The following is a 9,253-nucleotide window of genomic DNA, read 5'->3' on the forward strand; positions in this document are numbered from 1 at the left end:
TCTGACCATTCAAAGAAGCTGGCAATTCTGGGCTGTTGCTCCCTTCCCCACCCTGCACCCCCCCAGCTTACAGCCCCAGGGCAGGGTTAGGCTGGTGCTTACTAGCATGAGCTCCAGCCCAGCCCCACCCCCATGTGAAAAATTAATCCTGGAGGGAACACAAGTTCTCTAAGGTGCTCTGCTTTAGAGCGCAGTAATCTAATACCTTATTTGACCAGGGTCAAATTTTCATTCAATCCGTCATTTTAAAAGCACTATGTAGCCATGCACATGTGTTAGTGATCCCATCTAACCCTATGATTGGGTTTCTATAATTAGACTCCTGGCAAACTTTATGATATTACATCGAGCTTTTCCTGTTTCAAAATGTTTCTCTTCCCTGTTCAATGTCCTGCATCTTTCATGAGACTCATACATTTAGCAGCTGTATCTCTGGCTTATATCTTAGTGAAATTTTAACCTCTTCACATTATTATTTCCATTGAATTATCCCTTTTTGCATCAATGTACATGGAAGGAGAGAGCAAAGCAAAGATCCTCTGTTTCTGTTAAGAAGTATTTTATTCTGCTTGATGCTCTTTTTTTTAAACTTGTCCTTTTCCATTGCTGTGTGTACCAGAGCAGTAGTGAACCAGTAGCATTACACACAATAATTTTGAGGTCACATCCTAAGCACCTGACGATCCATAGGTGCCCAGACATGCTGAGGCATTCATTGAGAATTTGCCAAAATCTGAGGGCAATAAGTATTCTGTGTAAATAGAGCAGATGGCAGCAGACAACTTTGCCTCTTTTATGCCATTGTTTCTCTTAAAAGACTACAGGTCCAGCTGGTGTCATCAGGATGAAGTTTTGCACACTGAGACTCATGTTTGTTGCTGTTTTCACACAATATTAAAGATTATGACAGCCATGCCGAGCTTTGTGGAACTCTGTCACTCACTTCTGTATTTGCAATTGCCTGTTTGTTTTTATTTTCACGCTTAAATGTTAATAAGAGAGTTGCAACTTCAAATGCACTCTTGGAATACTAACAATAAAAACAGTGGCAGTATATATTCCCACAGGCCAATTTAAGGGCAGAGTTAATAAACCCAAATTCAGTTAATATCCACTGTGATGATAATCTGCTAATAGAGTCTGCAATGAGGACAGAATTGGGATTTCCAGTCAGACAGCGGACTCCCTCTAGGAAGACCAGACTCTATGTATGAGCCCGAAAGGGTTGAGGAGAGAATGAGGGGGGATGTCCCCACCTCAACAAACCATTCTCTAGAGGTCTTTTATCTCAGGCTTAGACCGATGATGTTGAAGAGCATGTTTTTGTCCTTGGAATGTAACAGATTGCACCAAAGTGCTTGTAGTTGCATACACACACACACACACACACACACACACACACACACACACACACACAAATAAAAGGATGCGATAAAATACTCCTATGCCCTCCTGCTCCCCCTACTTATCTGCAAAGTATTCATTTCAAACACTGATCAGGCCTTGGATTATAAACAGCAATTTCTGTGCATCTCCCAACTGCCCCAGATCAATCAAAGCAGTGCTGCCATCCAAGTCTATATATAGCCATAGATAGATATCTTGGAAGGATACAAAGAATTAGATAAAACTTCAAAGAGCAAAAGAATTGCCTCAAAGAGATGCCAAAGTGCAAAGGGATATAATTAGAGCAGCGGGATATTATTAAAGAAGAGAAATTAAGGGGAAACTGCAGAAAATATTTCTTGTCCAGCATAATGAACTGGGAAATATTTTCACTGGGATCGCAAGCTTCACAAAAATTATGTCAAAAGAACACTATTAAGGTTTGAAAGTCAAAATATTTTAAGCAAGGAAATACCAGAATTATGGTTGCTTGTCACTCGTAATTCTATCCTCTTGTGAATATGCATATTAAGCCTTTAATTACATGATCATGTATTATTTTTCCCCATAGGATTTCTGACTCATTCAGCACCAAAAATGGAAATTGTGCAGTGAGTAAGACTCGAGGCTGCAGGAAAGAAAGAATCAGCTTTTCAAAAGACAGAGGGCTAGTGACCTAAGGTGAAATTTAGGCCCACCTGTGCAAAAGAGAGATAAGGGAAAATTAAGTGATTGTCCCCTGACAATGAAGAATCAAGTGAATAAGGAGAAATCCTTTTGGTGGCAAGGTGTCTAAATGATCAATAAACATTTTGATGCGAGTTCAGCTAGCTTCAAAGTCATCTGCTTTCTTGAACAGTTTTTTAAACCTAGAGCTAAGGTTGAATTTTCAGTGTACAGTACAAGGATTTAGCTGCATGACTCCTGTTCATGTTAATAGGAGACATACAACTTAATCTTCTTGTACCATCAAAAAAATGGATTCCATATTGTCTATAGCAGGAAAAGATTACCATGCACAGTTTGAAGTCAATAATGAAAAGGCTACTTGGCCACAAATATAAAACATATAGTAAATTACCTTTAAGGAACTAGACAGCTGAGCAGTTGAACTGAATAAGGTGTTGCTATCTTTCGTGGCATGAAGGTCTAGTGCAGAGGATTTAAACATTGGTTCCATGGCAAGTAGGGGGTGGGAAGAACATATTGTGGATGGTCACATAGTTCTAAGTACATGGAGCATAGGTGAGGAAAACAGTAACAGAAACCCAAGATGCCTTTTTCAATGACAGAACACAGGGTTTTCCTTCCATGAAGTTGTATCATTTTCTTTCATTTACAACATCATGCCCTATTTGAGATGGCTTTTAGGTCATTGATAGAAAAAGCTAAGAGGCAGGACTAGAACAGGAATGTTCTACTCCCTGTGAGAATGTGCCTACGTGTGCTGAAAATAGTGAGATTCACTTCCTGTGATTTTTACCATATCTCTGATGGTAAAATACCATAGAGAATACATAGGGCTCCATTAACAGATACTAACAATATCTCTCTGATGTTAGAAATCTACCACCCATTCTATAACATGTAATGGAGCAACCAGTTGTAAAGTAACTGATGCTTAACTCTGCCCATTGTGCAAAATTCAATTTTCTAAACGTCTTTGTCTCAGTGAATTGATCAGGATTCTGTTAAAAAGCCTCTAATGCTGCTTTTGGATACCAGCATCTTGTGTCCCTCTCTGACAGAGTTCAGGCAAGCATGTGATACTGAAAACATGTGCCTCAGTTAATAGGCAAGAGAAGGCAAATATAAGTTACATGTAGTGGGCACATTTGACATTTTCAGGCAGGTCTGGCAATTCAGCTGTCTGAAAATTCCATCTGCAACGAGCATGAAGCTTCATGCTCATTGCAGTATGCTCGTTCAACCTCAGCAGGACTTCCCCTGTAATTGCTTCTCCTGACTACTGCAGGACAACATGGTCACATGCACAGGGACTGAGAGCAGGGAAATTGTGCTCCCACTGATCCCCTTGCTGGTAATCAAGTTCTTCTATCTTCCACGCAACCTAATTTGATTGCAGAGGACATGAGAGTAGGACCTGGGACAGCAGTGAGAAGGGCAAAGGTAGAAGGAAACAGAGAAGGTCTACAGACTAGGCAAAATGATTAGACCTGAGAGCTATTGAACTGGGAAAACAGGAATAGGAGGGAACCGTAAGAGATGTAAGATTATTCGTTCTGCATTTCTTTTACATATAATGTATCCACAATCATCGTCATCTGGTCTCTCCAATTCACAGTCAAAATCAACTTCTGGATGATTTTGGCTGAATCAAAATCTGACTTAGGTTGGCTCAGGCTGCACAGGTTGGACCTCAGTTCTACATGTCTGCTGGACACACTGGAGCTTCCCTGGACTTCTCTGCACACCTAAGTGTCCATAGCAGCAATTATAACAGGAGTTATTCCCCATCCTAGACAGACCTGGCCAAGGAGGTTGCACATGCTCATGACTTCAAGATTTGATTCCTGAAGCTCATATTTACCATCGAGATTGAAAACTTTGCAAGGTCTGATAAAGAGTCAGTCTGTCTGGTTAGTAGCACAATTCATTATGACCACATCCGCTCCAGAAGGAGGAATGAAACAGTGCTCTCTGAGGAGACTGGCATTTATTTAGTAAGGCTTCTCCAGATGACTTATTATGTAAGAAATTTGGATTTCCAGGTTTTTGCCTCTTCAATGTGGAAACAAGGAAACATTGTCATATTCTCATTCCCTGATTCCTTGTGTCTATGACTTAAGTCAAGTTACTTTTTCTCAAACTTTTTGAATTGCTTCTTAGCTTGTTGTTTTGGATATATGATACCTTCAGAAGATTTTAACCTGCTTAATTTGTTCTGTCTTGTTCTGTTACTATTAGTTATGTGGCATGGTTAATTTTAATTTTATTGTGAGGAAATGTTAAATAAGTATGACTGGATTACTGCTTCTGTTACAGATGGAATGCTCATGGGGAATACTGGGAAAGCAGATTCTTGAACTCCAGGAAAGGATAGATTTATATTTGTCTTCTAATTACTGGTTGAAATTTGAAGCAGCTAAGCTCTGATCATACAAAGGCATGCAAGGCTTAACTTTACTCACTGAGAAAACAGTGGGGCTACTCACAGTGCTTAATGGTGAACAGATGTGTAAGTGCTTCCAGAATCAGGGTTCATGTGTGCTTCTAGTCAAATCTTTATTTGAAAAACTACCCCATCACTGCTTCATATGCTAAATAATTAAAGATATAGGAATGAAGGAAAAAACCCAATTGCCAACTTGATTACAAGGTGGATCTCAGTTTATTTTATTCATTAAGATGAGAAGGGAAGAAGTGAAATAGAAAAATCACATTTAAGAAATTTCCACCAATTGCTTTATGTTTTCACAGGGGAAACTTGCTTGCAGCAGCCAACTTTTTGATCTGTTATTTCCCTATACTAGCAATCTAACGCAGGCCTATTGAAGTCAGTGGAACTTCTCCTACTTACTTCAATGAGTTTTGGATCAGATTCCTGACTGAAGAATGATAGAGTTGTCTGGTGTGATGCCTGAGAAAAATGAAAGCCTGAAAAAAAAATGAGGGGAAGCTTTGCTCTTTATATGATCTTGAGGGAACTTAGCCTCTTGTGATCATATAAATACTGCTTCAGCTCCCTGGCTGCCAGGGAGTTTAAATATGTCATCTACATCATTTATTTTAAAGATAAGGAATTGGTTCTACAGGCAGATGGGCCAAATCATGATCCCATTAAATTTTGTGGGAAACTATCTTTTGCATCAGGAGGGCTAAAATTTGTTCCTCTACTTCTAACTTCTGTCAGCAATATTAGGTGATAATCCTGATTTATCGGGGTAAATATACACAGCTGCAAGGTGGCAGGTAGACCAACATATTGCACAACTACCACATGCTGTATAGATAATATTCACCTGCCTGATTCTGGAATCTAGTATGTAAATCCACACAAACTTTTAATAGAATATAATACTGGTTAAGGATGTAATTCTTTGACATTTTTACATTAGCAACATTTCCTACTGTATGTGCTGTTACACTGACAAAAATGCTTTTTTGCTATTATAATATATTTTGGTCAGGTAACTGCAATAAAGCTATATTGGCCAAATCACACTTTTGCTGATATAAACTGCCTCTCCTCCTGTAGGGAGGGGAGGTTGTTGCTATGATAGCTAATCTGTCAAACCCTTTCTGGTGTGGGCTATGTCTAATAATACCTTAGATAAGACTGACTGGCACTGCATATTTGCATCATTTTACTATGGGGAATTTTAGACAGTGGATTAAAATATTTTATAAGTCTCTGCAAGAAATGATTTTTGTTTATAAAATCTGTTCTACATACTTTAATCATCTTAGGTGCATAAGAAAGGAGTGTTCAACAAAATGCCACTTACCCTGAGTTAGTGTCAGTGATGGCAAGACCTTCATGGGAGACCTCCACATTTGGGTTAGCAACAATAGGATATAGTGGCCAGAAAACATCACTGTGATGCAGATTTTTCCCTTCATTCAGGTACATGAAGGTACCATGAATGCCAAAGCAGTCTGTCCTTGATTTAAAATTAAGAGATACATTTCCAACCCTGCATTCAGATAATAAAGGACCCTATATTTTTACTGCTTTCACTAAAATTATAATTTTAATAGATTTCAGGTATTGGTAGTTCCATTTGTCCTTGCATATTATTGTTTAGTGCTTCTTCCCTTTAAGAGCCTTAGAGAAAGTACTGTAGCCCTGGGTACTTTACAGGCTGCCAGTGAATAACCTGATCATGTGCTCCTTGCACAAGCAGAACTGCTGTTGACTTGTATTAAACCTGTTCTAGCTATACATCATATTTAGCCATATATTGCTGCACTGTCTTCAAAGGATTCAGAACAGGAAGAAATACAGTGTATATATAGACTCCTAAATCCTTATTTGAAAATTGATCTGGCACGCTACGTGGGCAAAATTGCCATTGGGGTCATATGATAAATTAGTTTGAATAAAACTGTCCAAATACCTAAAGAAAGAGAAAGGTTGGTGGTTTCAAATTTATTCTTGCAAAAGCAAAAACAGGCATCACTGTATAAAGCCAAGGAACAATCCAATGGCATTATCATATGCATAAAGCACTTACAGGAATACTTAGGACACCATCACCATTGATCATATAGATTTTGAACAATTTCTAATGATAGAAAATACTCACTATTAAATTATATATATATATTATATTTTATAATATATATGTAATAATATATATATATTCTATTATATTTGACACAATACTTGGCTTATTTATATATTTTATTTGCAATGTTATGGTTAAATAATATCAGTTATGGAATCACAAATACACTTTGTGTAGGAAGGCTTTGTTTTGTATAGTGAGCTGTTATAATTGTATATTAAAGAATGGATAAAAGATAAAAGCACAATAGAAATATGAAAAAAAATAGAATCAAAATAAGCTGGGAAAAAATAAAACAGGTAGGACTTTTTAAAAAAGTTAAACGGGCTAAAAAATAAGAAGCAGTACCTTTATGGGAAAAAAATTACGAGGGCATTTATATATATATACACATGAGATAAAGAAAGCCATTTGATCTTTTGTAATTGGTAGAGAAGAGTTAGTGATGAAAATACATTTTTAAACTCACTAGTTTTATGAATGAGCAGAATGGAGATGTATTCAAGTTGCAGATCAGTTTCTTGGAGATGGCATGAGAAAAGTAGCTGAAACAGAAAGAACAGAACAGCTTATTAAAAAGCCAAAGGTAAACTTTTATTTTTAATTAAACTTTTTAAATTAAATTAATATTTGTAGACATAGAATTGAGAAACAGAAAAAGGTAAAATGTTATACAAATTTCAAGTACTTTGTATCTACATTAAAGACAAGTGTGCAGTACAGTAGTGTCATTGGCTGCTTACAGACTTAAAAAGAAACCAAAAAATGGCTTTACTTTAAACTCTGTGTGCCCCACGTCAAGCCCAGCACATGCCCAGAAGAGGTATGGCATTAGTTGGACCCGGCTCACCCAATGTCTGTATAGATCGGGCACTTTAGTGAGGCTTTTTTGGTGCTTTTATCAAATAGCTGATTGACTCAGCTTTAGATTTTAAAAATTGCCAAAAAGTCCCACTGAAGCACCCAACCTATACAGGCACTACAAAGCCAGGTCAAACTAGAGTGCTGCTTCATCCAGTAAAGCACTTTTTTCATGTCTGTCAGCAGCCCTTATTAATAAATGTTTACTAGTGCTTAACAGATTTGTAAAGACATTTTCATGCCTAAATAGAGAAAAATAAAAATACAATGTCATTGCCACTGTATACTAAGCTATCAGCCCAGGAGTTAAGGTACTCCCCTAGGCAAGGGGAGTTCTTGTTTCTAATCTCTGCTTCAGTTATTTCTTTGTCATGACTCTGTAAGATAAAATATATAAACTCTCCCCGATCAAGGCAAACATTGACCCAGCTTCTATGGGATCAGGAGCCAATGATGAGAAAGAAATAGTACCAAGATACAAGACAAGTTGAGAGGGAAGGGACAGAAAGCGCCTTGTTTGGAAACAAGAATTTATGTGACCACAGCACACAACCTTTCAGAGGTAAGAGCAGAACTTCACTTTCTAAGTCTCACCATTCCTCTGCTGCCAGTAAATCTCTCTGAATGCCACTAGCCAAGTGTCACATTTCCATCTATTGCTGAACGACATAGGGATAACAACCTACTACTGTCATCAGTTACTCTGTTAGCTCAAATAACAGTGTTCTGTCCTGATGATCTATACAGACATCTATGTGATGCTATATATTGAATTTATGTTCTCTTACAAGGGCCAGTCAAGGCAGAAATACAGAAGTCTGTCTGCTTAGTAAGCATAACCTGACTCCTCCTTTTGCCTTGGCCTGCCCATTCAGGCCAGGTCTAACTCCTGCCAACACCTTCCTCCAGAACACCTCTAAAATCGGATCTTTTTTTGTGTCCACACCACTTAACTTCTACCCAAGCCTTTCCGAGCCCCCAGGGTCTGGAATAGCCTGTCATTGGAGGTGGTTCATGCACCTACATTGAACGCCTTCAAGAGAAATTTGGATGCTTATCTTGCTGGGATCCTATGCCCTCAGCTGACTTCCTACCCCTTGGGCAGGGGGCTGGACTCGATGATCTTCCGAGGTCCCTTCCAGCCCTAATGTCTATGAAATCTATGAGAGCCTGGGAGGGCTGTGACAGTGCAGGGCTGGGATTTCCATGGAGACTGGCTCAAGCAGCGGTGGCAGGATGTGCAGCTAGGTGGGGAGCTGATCCTGGGACGGGGCCAGGATTTTGCAGTGGTGACAACATGGTTCAGAGTCAGGGCAGAGCCATGATCCACTGTCGGGCAGAGGTTTGTAGGCAGCGGACTACAGCTCTGCCCTGACTCCATGTGGCAAAGTGGGTCTCCCCAACTAGCCACAGTGCTAGTTTAGTCACTTGTCTTTGGGCACACTACCCACCTGACTCTCCTGCCATGCCTTGTTGTTAATTAATTAGGATATTAATACAGGTGGGAGGCTGCCCATTCTTGCCCCGATGCCTGTGGGCACTATCTGTAGCTCCGTTCCTCCCCTACATTGCAGCCCAAGCCTCGCAGATGGCATCCAGATGACACACTGCTCCCAGCCTACAGCCAGACCAAGCTTAGGCCTCATTGTCAGGCCTCAGTCACAGACACATTCATACCGCCCTCCTCTCACTAGGGCCTCACACACTCCGCCCCCTCTCACAGGGCCTCTTTCATGCATCAACAACTCATACTG

Source organism: Alligator sinensis, unplaced genomic scaffold (genome assembly GCF_000455745.1).
Source record: "Alligator sinensis unplaced genomic scaffold, ASM45574v1 scaffold341_2, whole genome shotgun sequence".
Taxonomy (NCBI): Eukaryota; Metazoa; Chordata; order Crocodylia; family Alligatoridae; genus Alligator; species Alligator sinensis.